Raw genomic sequence first — 14,489 nt, forward strand, 5'->3', positions numbered from 1 at the left:
ACGTAATGCAACACATTTCATTTTTTTGTTTGTTTATTACAGTTGTTGTTATCGTACTAGCTGCCGTTTTTAGTCTTTATGCTATTTTCTACTGAGAAAATAAGCAAGAAGGACAAAAAGTAGAAAAAATGGCAAACAGTAAAGCTCCCTGAGCTTTTGTTTTTGCTTAAAGCCGCATAGTAAATGTATAAAATAACAACAAGGGCAAACTCAGCTACAAAATAACGTAATGAAGTAGCTCCAACAACAACAACAAATATAAGCAACTCTTGTCTCAAAGGACATGTGACAGGCTAATGCATGCTTGCATTTTAAATGACAATAATGTATTTTCATTTTTACAAAGAACAAAAAAGTAAAACGAGAAACAGAAAACAACAGCAACCAAATCTACAACTAAGGGTAACCTCTTTGCTTTTTGCTAAAGAGAAAACACACACACACTTACATATACTTAACAACACTTTTTGTACACTTTATTTCATATTTAAAATGCATTAAGACGAAAGAAAGAATGAAATACTTTTTGTTCATTTTCAACATTTTGTTTATTTGTTTATTTATTTATTATTATTTTTTTTTTTTTTTTTTTTTGTTGAGAAATTAAACGAAGAAGTTTTCTTTGATCCCTTGAAATTTAAATAAATCTAAAATCGTATAAATTTCTATGAAATTTATGTTGTTTTTGGGAAAACGCAAGACAATTACAGATGAAAGTGAGTAGATAATACATTAGAGCCAATGAAAAATGTAAAAATTACCTTCATTTTAAGTGAGTTGGAAGTTTAAGAGAGACTTAAATACTTGAGACAGATTTAGATATATACATTTTGGCAACTAAGTACTTTTATACCCTACATCTCTATTGTGATATGTATATGTAGTTACCAACACCAAAAAATAGTGCTTCTACAACTTTATAGTATACCAATTGCCTCAGAATCATATTCTGAGTCGATTTAGCTATGTCTGTCTGTGTGTCCAAGTAAAGCTTGTGCGTACGTTACAGGTCGCAATTTAAAAATAATTTGATAAAATTTGGTAAAAATCTCTATTTTCAACTCAAGGACATACGCTATTGAAAATTATTGAAATCGGTTTATTATTTCGTGTAGCCCTATACATTCGTACCCGACGAATAGGGTTTCTGGGCTCATAATTCTGTAAATTATTTAAAAAGCTCAAAATATGGAGTCAAAAAGTTGTTTTGTTTTGTAAAAGAATTTGTTAGATCGCGATCTAATAAACTGCATAAATAAAATGGCAAAACTCAAAATAAAGTACTTACGTATTTGATTATATGTAAGGAATTGTAATGGAGACGGTTAGTAGTAGTCATTAAGACGTAAGTGGCTATGTAAGTACAACTTGTTATCGATTTTATGTTGGTTACATAACCAACGTTAACAATTTTCCAAGGAGAAAGAAGAAATTGTTGTCCGACATTGTCCGTTTAATTATGGGTTATGTAGAAAGACTGAACCCAGAAAATATGTGTATAATTCTGTGGATCAAAAACAAATATTTTACTGATTTAGAGAGGGAATAAAAAACTTAAATTCTAATTAATTTTGTGTATATTTAAAAAAAACAAAACAGTTTTATTTTTTTATCATAATTTGTTTTATTATATCTGAATTCATGAATTATATAAAAAAAATAATTAAAACATTTGTTATTGACGAAATTTTTACACGCTCCACTTGATACAAAAGAAAAAATAATAAATTGTAAAAATTTAATTTTGCTAAAAGCTTTTTACTATCGTTTAAAAGCTTTTAGAACATTTTAAACTATATGCATAATGATTTTTAAAATATTATATAGATCATCAGGTATAGTTTATTAAAAAAGATCGACTCTTAAATACAGATTTTCTTTCAAGTTTCTATATGCGTCCTTATTGCTATAAACCATTCGTTGGTATAACCATATTCAATTTCGCTTAAATAAATACAAAAATATGAAAGTAAAACATGTTGAATGTTTTCATAAATTTATTGAAAAGATGACCTCAGGTAGAAATTGTGCTCATATTGTTGCATATGAAGTATTTTTATTTTTTTTTATGACGAATATGATGTTAGAGTTAGAAACAGGGTACGAACAAAAAATTATAACTAACACCAATTACAAACTTTATATATAACAAAATTTTTTGTATTTTTTGATACGACAACAGTTTTGATAAAATCAGTCAGCAACCAAGGTTTCTTTTATGAAACACCCGACCTTGAATATCCTTTGCAATTGTTTATCTTGAATAAAAAAACTCAACTCTCATCATCATTATTACCTAAAGGCTTTAGAACAACAAAAATATAAAGAAAAATAACAAATACTCATCATTCAAAAAAACTGAACAAACTTCAAAACCAATCATATTCAGGAATGTAAAATAAATATCGAAAAAAGAAAGAACACAAAAAAAACTAAAATATTTGCATGCGAAGTAATTCAATATGATGGAATAAACAAGTGAGATTCGCAGGGGTTGTTATGTTTAGTTAATAAAAAACTAAATATGAAATTAAAAAAAAAACAACTGCATAAATACAAACAGAAAACTTGGTAATTGGTTTTTTAATGGATGAGCAGGTTAGTAAATTAAATATGAAAATTATAATTTTGTATAATAAATCAATTGGTTAGTTAACATAATTGTTTGAAAAAATATATACATATTTCAAAATTTATTTGAAAATTATTATTTTGAATATTTAATGCATTTTAGCCTCTAGATGTTTTACTTTGCAGGAAATTTTTTATTTGCAGGAATATTTTAAATTATCATTTAAAAGTTGAAATATTAGCTTTCTTTAATTAGTCTAATTGAAATCAATTTGTTTAGTTTTTTATATTGTGAAACAAAAAAAAAAAAACGTAGATTTGTTTTGTGGTCACTATTGTAGGAAATGCGGCCTTCGGTAGGTTAGTGCTTAGGGTTCTAGTCGGTTGATCGGAGTTGGTGGTGATTTTTATGGAAAGCAAAAACGTGTTATTGTTACCCCTCTCAAAATTTACCTTGCTTTGTTTATGATGATTCCCGAAATATTTTAAGTCTAGTCGATGAACGTTCGTGAGCTGGATCAAATTAAAATAAGGAAATATTTTTTTGAAAATTGTTGTTTTATATTGAAACATAATATGTAATATGGGGTATCGTTTAAAAGGGGTTTTAAAGCCGCGATGCCAATGATGTATTAATCATAAATAACCGTATGCTCATATTACTATGTTATAAAATATTTAAAATTATAAGGTTTTTCACTAATAAAAAAATAAAATGTATACACAATTATTGCACACCACTAGACTTGGCTTCAAAAAACCTTTCACATATTTTATATATTGTTTAAGAAATACTGCAAAATTAAGACAAGTAAGAAATTATAGTCGGGCGAGGCCGTCCATATAATACCTTACACCTTTTACTGTGATTAAGTTGCCATAATAAAGCATTTAAGTTGAATTGTACTTTACCCCAGATATACATACTTTATTGTTGTGGACATTTAAGTGAAATTTTGATGGGTGTTTTTCAGATGGGCGTTCTTCATCAAGTCTAGTATAGAACTTGGTTTTGCAGCCTTTTGTTGAGATATGAGTATATTTAACATAATTTTGAACTTAAAATCCCTATTCGGCGAGTTCAGTTGATTGGGGCTATGTGAAATAATGGACCGATGTAAACCATTTTCAACAGACTTCGTCTATAGTACAATAAAAGATCATGTGCAAAATTTAATTGAATTATCTCCAAAAATGTGACCTGTAGTTTGATTACAATATTAACAAGCCCTATTGGGGATTTAAGTTGTATGGGGACTATGTGAAATAATGGATCGATCTTAACCATTTTCAATAGACTTCGTCCCTGGGACAATAGATCCTGTACAAAAATTTGTATCCTTAAAATTGCGACCTGTAGTTTGATTACAAGGTTAACATGAACGGACGGATGGACGGTAGGCATAGGACCAACAATGATGTGCGTTATCAGCACAAACCCAATATACCCTCCCTGTAGTGTATAAAAAGGGACTTTTTTTGTAAGCGGTCAAGCTCACGAACGGACATCGATAGACTAAATATAATTTGGAAACCATTATAAAACATAACAAAGGTTATTTGAAGCTGGGTGATATATTGAATTTAACATGACAAATCGAGTCCCCCATACGTCATGCTCTTGAAAACTGTCCAGCTTAAAAATGGACAACACTTAACCAAAAATATATATTGTGTAACATCATATCACATAACAGAAAATATTTTGAGGGTGTAACTCAATTACCATTTTTTGTGAGTCGGTCTAATGTATATATATCTAAATGCATTCGAAAAGTTTCCTATTTAAATTCAGCAAAATTGATCCATCATAACGGAGTTATGAGCAGAAATCTGACACAACCGCTAAAAATTTCATAAAAAATTAAGAATTTTGGTGTATGTGAGATAAAAATTAAAGGTTAAAACAACAACACACATATGTTAAATTTTGTTCTATTACTTGCTAGAACAATAGGTTACGAATGGAATAGTGTGTTAGTATTGCATAAAAACATGATATTAAGTATGAAATGAGCTTTCTTGTACCAACAAAACCAATTAGAGAACAAAATGTTTATTCTCTGCCTTTCGCTGGTGTAGAGTCTCGAGTGTGTGAGTATATATAAGGGTACTTTTTTTCTTCACAGAGGACATTTTAAATTCTTTAAATATTTATATATGGTTATCTGATCTTACTACATAGGTAGAAAATTTTTTACAACATTGTCACAAAAATCTTTATTTATTTGTAAAACAATAAGATGAAACAATTGCCAGATAAATGTACATTAAAATAATGTTTAAACATATCCAACTAATATAAAATCTGGCAACTTTTGTCAACAAAAATTTTGCAACAGTGAGAATTTCCAAATTGTCGTATATTTTTAAATATAAAGTTAACCATTTTAATTTTATTTCAAATTTAAAAAAAAAAAAACAAGATACTTTATGTAATAAACTTTTACCACATTTTTGTACTCTTTGAATGTAACAGAATGACATATTTGTTTACAGTTACTCTTACTTTTACAAAAATCTATACCACTATATAGGATTGCGATCATATGGAAGTGCCCATATATACCTATGTATTGTCCGTTACTTATGAAATTTATTTCAAAAGTTTCTTATTTCGTATTATTTCAGCTTTATAAAATTCAATTTATCTTTTTTTTTTTAAGTATACAATCTTAAATTTTTCAGCATCCCTTTTTTTGGTTTCTTTTGTCTTAACTTGACATTTTTTTTATTATTCTTAAACAAATTATGCAAATAAGGATGTTTAATGTAAACATTTGTTTAATTTTTAACTTGCTACACCCTCAATTGTTTAACATTGAAATAATGGAAGGGTTGCCAAGATAGTTGTTTTTAAACAAAATTGAGGGATGAATGAAAATAAAAGTTTAAAAAATATGGCAGTAGAACTAAATCCTGCGACGTAATGCATAAGGGTTTTTCATTACTACAGTCCGAATAATATATCTCTTCTCTAAGATCTTATCATTAAGAGATTGATAAATAATAATGAATTAAGCTGCATACATCTGTTGTTACAGTTGAACTTCTTTTATTCAGTCTGAGTAATTTTTATATAGATTCGTTATTATTATCTTATTCACATGGTAATCATTATTTTGCAAAAATCCGCGCCATATTTTATTTTCTTATCAGCTGCTTTCATTAAGGTGTCTGGACGCATAAAATTGTCTCTGCATTTTTTTTTAGATTTTTTGTTAATTGTCTTGTAAATTAAGTCAAACTTATTTTCTTTTGGTCTTTCGTTTGCCATTCTTTCTTTAATGCATTAGTTTCGTTTAAAATTCTATTCAATGCTTTAACTTTATCAGCCTGTTATTTTTTTAAAGAAAAATTTCAGATTATTTTTGTTTCACTTTATCTGCTTCTTTGTTAATAGCAGTTGAAATTGTATGCGGAAATTAAAAATAAACACAGATGTGAAAATTTTCATATTGATGTAAAATCATACAGACAGATAAATAGACAAAATATGTTTGAATGAATACAAAATACGTAGTATGTAGTACAGAAGTAAAAGTGTCTGTTTATATAGGTCTACAAGCAATTCCACACCAAGTAATTGTTGGGCGTTAATATGGAAAGAATCATGTATAAATATAAACGATTACTGCCACAACTACTGCAACAATGATAACGTAAAACCTGTGAAAGTGATTTAGCCATACTTTGACAGCTTTTGGAAAATTTCAAAGCCAGAGACGATAAAGAAAAATAAAAATGAAAATAAATTTATAGAAATATACACATATTTTTGCAACAACTGTAGAAACCTGCAATAGCAATCTTTATACTATTAGTATTTTTGCTTTTTTGTGTTCATGATTTTAGTACATGAATATTGGAATTACTTATGTAGCCAACTACCAGACACATGCCAGACAAAAGTTATTTTTTTTTTTTTGTTAAAGTGTGGGTATATCAGAATGTTGTTGTTACTGCTGCTGGAAACAATATGCGGGTGCTGTTACTGCTGACATTTACACAGGCTACTAAACTGTAATGAAACATTTATAGAAATATTTTGGGAAGGCAATTTTCAAAATGAAAACCAGTGTGAGGATAGATGTTGATTTGCTAACAATATGACACAAATATTGTATGCAGCAGAAGAACTTACTAAAGACACGTTCCCACCTATCAAATATTTAACGAAAATGTTGTAATCAAATTTTTTTGTTAATTTTTAATTGATCCTTAAATTATTTTTGTAATTACAAATAAACACAAATCTATTACGAAAACGCTCATAAAATGATATCTTTGAAAATACCTTAAGTTTCAGGGAAACCTTAATGCCTTTTTTTTGGGAGGTCATGTAATTTTCGTTAAATATTTGTTAGGTGTGAACGTACTTTAATATTCATATTATTGCAAATATATTCTGGAAGGTCATTGTAATAAAATCTTTTTCCGAAATTTATCAAGTATGTACTACATACTTAGTATACATAATTTTATCGTTAGATTTAATATCAAAGTCGATTCAGTGATTTTCGTCTACAATCACAATTATCTCGTCAAATCTAAATTTAGATAATGACTTAGACTTGAGTCTCAAATATTAAATTCTTTAATATTGCGAATACTTACTGTTATAACAAGTATACAAAAAAATACCTTAAATTGACATTCAAGATATTTTTCAAAGTGTGGTGATTATGAAAATCCCCGTGCTAAATTTTGTAGAGAAAGCTATAGATTTATATCATACATTTTAATGAAAAAATCGCAATCTATTCTGATAAATTTGTAAATAAATTTGTATAAAGATTGAAATATAATTCCCTCTATATAATTTTTAATATCCACTTATTTGTAACATGAAAAAACTTACATAATACAACACTGGTCAACAAGTAAGATTAGGTTATTTAGCCACAACTAGTGACTGCAGCTTTATTTGAGTCCAAATTAATTCCTTTGTAAAAATATCTGTAAGAAGAAAATAAAAGATAAGGTAAGTAAAAAAAGAGAGTATAGAAAAAGCAAAGAAGAGAAATAAGGAAATCAATAGGAGAAGAGCCAGACATAATAGCCATTAAGTAAAAAGTGACGCATAAATCCGATGATTACACCAATTCCGAAAAATTGATAAACGCCATAATGTGTTACAATGAAATATTGGACATTTCAGACAGATTGTCAAAGTAGGCCGATATAAATTCGAGTCTCATTTGCAATTGCTTAACTAGAGCATAGTAAATAACGATTTTGAGGGGGTTGTTGTAAGAACACTAATAATAAGAAGTGCAGAAGATCTCATTACCTTTAATTTTAATGAGCCTTTAATGAGCCAGTGAAAATTTCTTGGTCTTCCTGTTCCTATGGTCTTCCTGTACACATTAGCTGTCCTGGAGAGCACATTTGTGCTCCTAGATAGCTTCTTTGCATGGATAAGTATTTAGCCAAGTATTTAGCGCTATCCGAAAGCTTTGGTTTTTCGCTGTAAAGTTGAGGAAGAGAAAACAAAATATCTTGTATTTACACTGATACCTCATTTAAAGTTCCACGAGCTAAGGATCATTACCGCTTGCTCTAAGCTTTGATATGTGGTTTCAAGATGACCGACTTTATCTACTGCTAATTCATCGCCAGCATAGACAACTGTTTTATACCCAAGAGAGTCTGGTTTTACTTTAATACTTATTTCAAAAGAGTGGTGATAGTACTACACCTTATGGAGTATCACTTTTCGCTCGTTTAGAGATTAGTACGTCTCCTAAGGAGGAGTTTATAATTTTAATTGAAAGGTGACTCTCGACAAAACCCACAACGGACCATTCAAGCCCCGGCAATATAATACTCCTCTACAAAGGCAATAATTTGTCAAAATTTGTAAATATTTCAAAAATTCCATCACTTGGCATAAAAACAGATTTTTTAATTAAAAGCGTATCAATTATGAAATATATTTTGATTATAATTTACTTTTATTAAATTTCTATATTCATTAAAATTAAAATCCTAATATATTCGTCTGTTCCATTTAAGTAATCAATACGTATGAGTAATATTTAATTAATATTCCAATTTTTTTTTCGTTTTATTACATGGTAAATAATTCATTACACTATTGAGCTCATTAAAACAATTGATTTAATGAAAATGAAATTTACCACTCATCCCATTATGAATGTAAACAGAAAATGTCAAACACATGTAAATAGAATGGTTACACCAAATTGAATTTGATAAAATCAAACTGTCATTTTAGACGCCGGTAAAATACAAAAAAAAAAAAAAAAAAAACATTCCTACCGTATACTGGTAATAAGAAAAACACGTGTAAATTTACTCTCACTTTATTTGTACAGATTTATTAGAGAAAATTACAAGCAAAATATAATTTTTTCTACTTTTTCTACTTACCACATAACACATTTTACTCAATTCAACTCAAGAAGAACATTTTTATTTAACTGTGTTGTATCCTTGTATCGTTATTAGTTCTTCTACAAAAGTGTTGTTGGGCTTTTAGCAATACAAGCAGTCAAAGAAGGAAGAAATAAAAAAATAACGATACAAGGCAACAACAAACTTGTTGGTACTCAGTTGATATTTTGCAGAACAAAATTGTACAATGATGATGAACTTTCCACAGTAGTTGTATGTTCTAACACAATTCAGTACTTGTACATGCTCTACAGTTTAAATAAGTAGGTTGTTGTTGTGTATACGATTTTATGTTTTTTTTTATTTATTTATACCTACTTGTTTATGAATAAACAACATGTAAACAACTGGCAGTGTTGGAGGAAAAATTTTCAATTAGAAGGGGTTTAAAAAAATTTATTGAATCGAAAATGTTAATATTGTTTAATATTATAATAAAATTTTAATATAATTATTAGAAATTTCTGTGGAATATATTTCTTTAATTTACTTCTTCCGCATATTGTGTAATATTTCAGCTTTTAAGTACCTCCCATTTTTATTTGTTTTGACAAGAGTATATAGCTTAAACTCCGCCTCTGGGTCTCCTATGTTTGTCATTCGTTTAGCAATGTTAGGTCTTGTATTTTAAAGGAGAACTGTTTTTGTTGTAAATTTTCTGAAACCATTTAATTGTATATGTATTAGCGCATATTTCTGCAAAGAGAGTGTATAGTGTTCTCTCAGTATAAATTGTGGTGTATATTTTAAGGTGTCTTTTACAGAAAGTATTGGCAGTTTTTATATTTTAAAAGAACACAATTGAAATTTAAATGTTTTAATGATAAAATTTGTTTTTGATCCATAGTAAATAATGATGATGATTTAGTTAATTAATTAGTTAGTTAGTTACGTAGTTTGAAAGTAGGATGTATATACATACATCAAATCAATACACCTAGGCCCCATAGAGATTTGATTTTTAAAATAGCATTTTTTTTAAATTTTATTGTTATTTTTTATACTTAAATTTGATAGAATGATAAAGATTTGTATCCCATTTAGAATATTAAAAAAATTATTCAGAAAATTAATCTGCTCTGCTATATTTATAACGATTCAGTATATAAATACTTGATATGATCGGTATAAGTAAAAAATATTGTTTTTATAAAATATCGTGTACACAAATTATTGCTTAATGTGGGTTTAAAAATTGAAATACGTAATATTTGAATTATTTATTACTAATGCGAATATCAAACTATGATTCACCATCAATATGGTTATGATTTAGCTATAACCAATGGTTTCCTTTTAGAAATCTTGAATGCTAAACATAATCCAGAAATAATATAATTAAAAATAAATGACAAATAAAAAGGGTTTTCATTTAAACGTTCAAACCCCTCAAAAACTGTGAATGTTTCCATTCTCGCAGTTGAATTGTATGGTAATTGATTTGCACAAAACTTGTAAATTTGAGCGACTATTTATAAAACTTGGAAAGTCTTATTGTGCATTTAAACAATCGTTTCACATTTAAACATATTTTTTTATAATTTGTAGTTCATTTAATTTATATTTTATTTTTTAATTCGTTTGACATTATTTAGAAATGTTTACAATTATTGATAATTGAACAGGGATATCATGAAACAAGTTAAATAAGCTTGATCACTTGCACAAATGAAAAAAATAAGCCTTTAAATAAAACCCCTAAAGCTTATACTAAAACTATTTAAGAAAGTGTTCATTCTTTTAATTGTTGTAAAGCTTGGTGTATAAATATCCCAAACAATTATTTCAGATTCTCTTCCAATATCACCCTGATGCTTATAATCAGATCATTTATATATGTATGTAAAAAAATCCGACATATACATTATTGAATAGAAAATGTATACAGTTATTAAGAAAAATCTAAAAATCTTTTAACAAAATACAATATTAAACTAAATTATATGTAGATGTGTACAATAAATTTTAAATTTCTCATTGCATACTAATTTCTATGTAGTGCTCTTAAAAAAATATAGGCAGAACAAAATTTTTGCAGAAAATAAAATGCTCTCAGCTGCATGACACACTCGATGTTATCTCTAGTAAAACGTACAATGGCTTAAAATAAAATACTAGAAAAAATAATAATATAATTTGAAAAAGCCAATAATCTTAAAATTATATAATTTTTTTTATTTTGGACTAAATGAAAACATTAAATTTCGAATAAAATATTCGATTTAAATGGATAGCCTATCGTCGTAGTATGGAAAAATATCATTAATTATTACATTAAGAAAAAAAATTTGGAATTTGAAAAAGTTATGAAAGCATTTAGTATGTCGGAAAGACCTTAGTTAAAAACAAGTAATATTTCTATATTCGGCTGTGCCGAATCTTATATACCCTTTAGCAAGTATGTTTTAAAAAACAGTTTTTATTTATTTTGTATCTCTGCACACATGTCACACATAACATACACAGGAAGAAATATTAACCGTTGTACTGTAATACCACCAAACTGTATTACCACCCTCAAACAAATATGAGCTGTATTACCAACATATTACTGTTTTATCTCCTTGTTCTTGTTATACCCTTCACCTTCGTGAGAACAGAACAGCATCCAAACATAAAAAATACACAGCTGAATAAAACCAAATACATCTCCACACGCACATGTACATCGTTATCCAATTCACAGTGTTGTTGTTGCTTTTTTAACAAATCATGAAAAAAATGTGGCTTTTCTGATGAAATTTTCAGAGGTTGTCTCGGATCTTTGCTCATATCTCCATTATTTATAGACCGATTTTGCTGATTTTAAATAGCGATCTTCTCGGAACTCGCCGATATCTGGGGACCTCTAAAAACTGATTTCAACAGACAGACGGACATGGCTTAATCGACTCCGCTATCTACAAGGATCCATAATATATATACTTTATAGGGTCGGAAAATCATATTATAGAAATTACAAACGGAATGACAATCTTATATATTCCCTTCTCACGAAGGTGAAGGGTATAATTAAAATTGTATTATGACAGTGTTATAGTAAATAAATGAATTTTTTAATTACTTTTTCACGATTTTTGTGGGAACAATCCAGAATATAGATATAAATAGAGTTGGAAAATTATATCATAGAAATTACAAACGGAATGACAAACTTATATATACCCTTCTCACGAAGGTGAAGGGTATAATAAAAATTGTATTATGACAGTGTTATAGTAAATAAATGAATTTTTTAATTACTTTTTCACGATTTTTGTGGGAACAAAACGTACAAAACGAAGGATAGATGTATGTATATAGAATTAATATCGATTAGTTAATATAAGTTAAAGCATTTTTTAAGTGATTTTCTAAAAGTTTTCTCAAAAAATTCACGATAATGCAAAAATTATGATCGTAATTTTTGTTCTGACTCAAAATCTTTGAAAAATTGCCGTCATTTTAATAAAATTTTATCCATTGTGCAGCTACTTGTACGTATATGAAATGCACTAATAAAATAAGCTCCTGTATAGTGCACAAAAAGAGAAACTTTTAAGTTTGATTTACATTTGTATTACTCTCAGAAAAAAACTGTATGTGTGTGTATGTGTAGTTTTCCTAGATAATCTGCTAGAGGAAAAATTAGCATATTAAAAATATGTACTTGAAAAATAGAGAGTACTTAACTATCTGGGTATCTGTTCATAATTCCATGAATAAAAAGATTTAAAGAACAATTGTTTTTTAAATGAATGTGATAATTTTTGAGTTCTCTACAAAAACACAAATAAAAGAAAAACCATAAATGAGAGTTAACTCTTTGGAATAAAGAGGCGGAATTTTTTCGTCACACACATTTAGAATTATGCATAAGAAAAGTTTTCATATGATTTCAAAATGATTTGGTGTAAAGTTGTATGTTTTTACATTTCTCTGGCAATTGTTTGGCAAAAAGCAAACTTTTTTATTGTCTTTTTGGCAAAACCGGCACAATACTTATCAATGTGACATGGCAATAGATTGTGGCTCCAAATAATGGGTGTGTGTTTTTGCCGGAGAGTGTATGTGTCTGTTGGCACATGGTAATGTCAACTTTATGCAGGTTTTTTCTTCTTCTTTTAAATTCTAAACCGTCGTATGCATCGTATGCTTATAGTAGGTTTTCATAGTTGGAGGGGGTATCGCTTATTTACATTGGGGTTACTATTTGTTGGATAATTGTTACGGTTAAAATGAGTGTGTGTGTGTGTGCATGTGTATGTGTGTGTATTATTCTTCTGCACAATCTGTGTTCGTGTTTACTTTTTTATACTTTTGGTTTTTGTGTTTTTTTCGCTTTTGTTATTATATTTTATTTTGCTCTAGCATATAGTGGTGATTGTAGTGGTAGTATTATAATACCCTTGCGTCCGTTTCAACGCATAACCAGTCATCAAAACATTGTTTTAGTGTTAAATTGACGTTACAAGGCGGTGTTTTATACGTAAATTACGCTGTTTACCAAGCAACACCCGTTTCGGTACGGTGGCAAATAGTTTGTATACAAAATAATTAATGAAAAATTAGTGCAAATAAATAAATAGAAATCTTGCGCATCAAGTTGTTATTGTCGGTCGATTTTTTTCGAAATCGTAGTTCCCGTAAACTGAGCAAAACAAGTATTTAATCGTTTCGTGTTTTTTTGTGCTTTCCTCACTTCCGTTGGTGACATTTGCTGAGAATATACGATACAAATTGTTGTTATAAGTTTTTTCATCCTCGTGCTGAGAGCGAGAGTGTGAGTGAAAATTTTTTATTTTGTTTATGTAGTTGTTTGTAGGGAAATTAGTGTGAGTGTATGCATTTTTGCAGCTTGTTGTTATTATTGTTTATGTTTATGATATTTGATTTTGTTGTTATGCGCCATTCTGTTAAAATACGTTACAATGTAAAATTTAAAATAGGCCGGTTGTAAGTTAGAGCTATGTATATACTTATTTGCAAAGAAATTCTTGAAGTGTGTAGAAGAATTTAATTATATTTTTTAGAGTAACAATTATGCCTATATGTATATGTTTGCCTCACAGCCAGTAAAATACTTTTTGTTAAGAAAAATTCTCAAATCAACTAATAAACATATTAAATAAATAGAAAACATAAAGCTTAAAAAATTCTTTTGACCTTAATTCGGGAATATTTTAACAATTTATTAACTAAAAAGTGTGTACATTAATATATATGAATCCTAATTTCATAAAATTATCCTGAAAATTGCACCACTACAGGTTGATGGACATTACTTATTCGAGTCAGAAAGTGATTGGTTCGATTGTTATACTTTAAGTTAGACATAAGAAGAATATCTATTTGTGTTACAAACATTAGCACAAATGTATAATGGCCGTCTGTCTGTTAAAGGTATAAAAGAGACCAGAGGAATAGACCTAAAAATATAAATTTTTTCCAAAATATATACAATCATCTGACGTGCCTGATCGCATACCATACACATAATATGATGGTATGCGATGATC

The 14,489-nt window shown here is 28.2% G+C and overlaps 1 protein-coding gene across 1 annotated transcript in view; it reads left to right on the forward strand.

Moving 5' to 3' along the window:
- Window positions 1-13,393: 13,393 nt before the first annotated feature.
- Window positions 13,394-14,489, forward strand: part of LOC124419694 (probable serine/threonine-protein kinase DDB_G0278845) — a 50,323-nt gene continuing 49,227 nt past the window's right edge. Inside the window, exon 1 of the mRNA XM_046950050.1 lies at window positions 13,394-13,753. The gene's annotated coding sequence lies outside the window, so the exon portion shown is untranslated. The remainder of the gene's footprint in view (window positions 13,754-14,489) is intronic.

This window comes from Lucilia cuprina, chromosome 4 (assembly GCF_022045245.1).
Source record: "Lucilia cuprina isolate Lc7/37 chromosome 4, ASM2204524v1, whole genome shotgun sequence".
NCBI classification, from domain to species: Eukaryota; Metazoa; Arthropoda; class Insecta; order Diptera; family Calliphoridae; genus Lucilia; species Lucilia cuprina.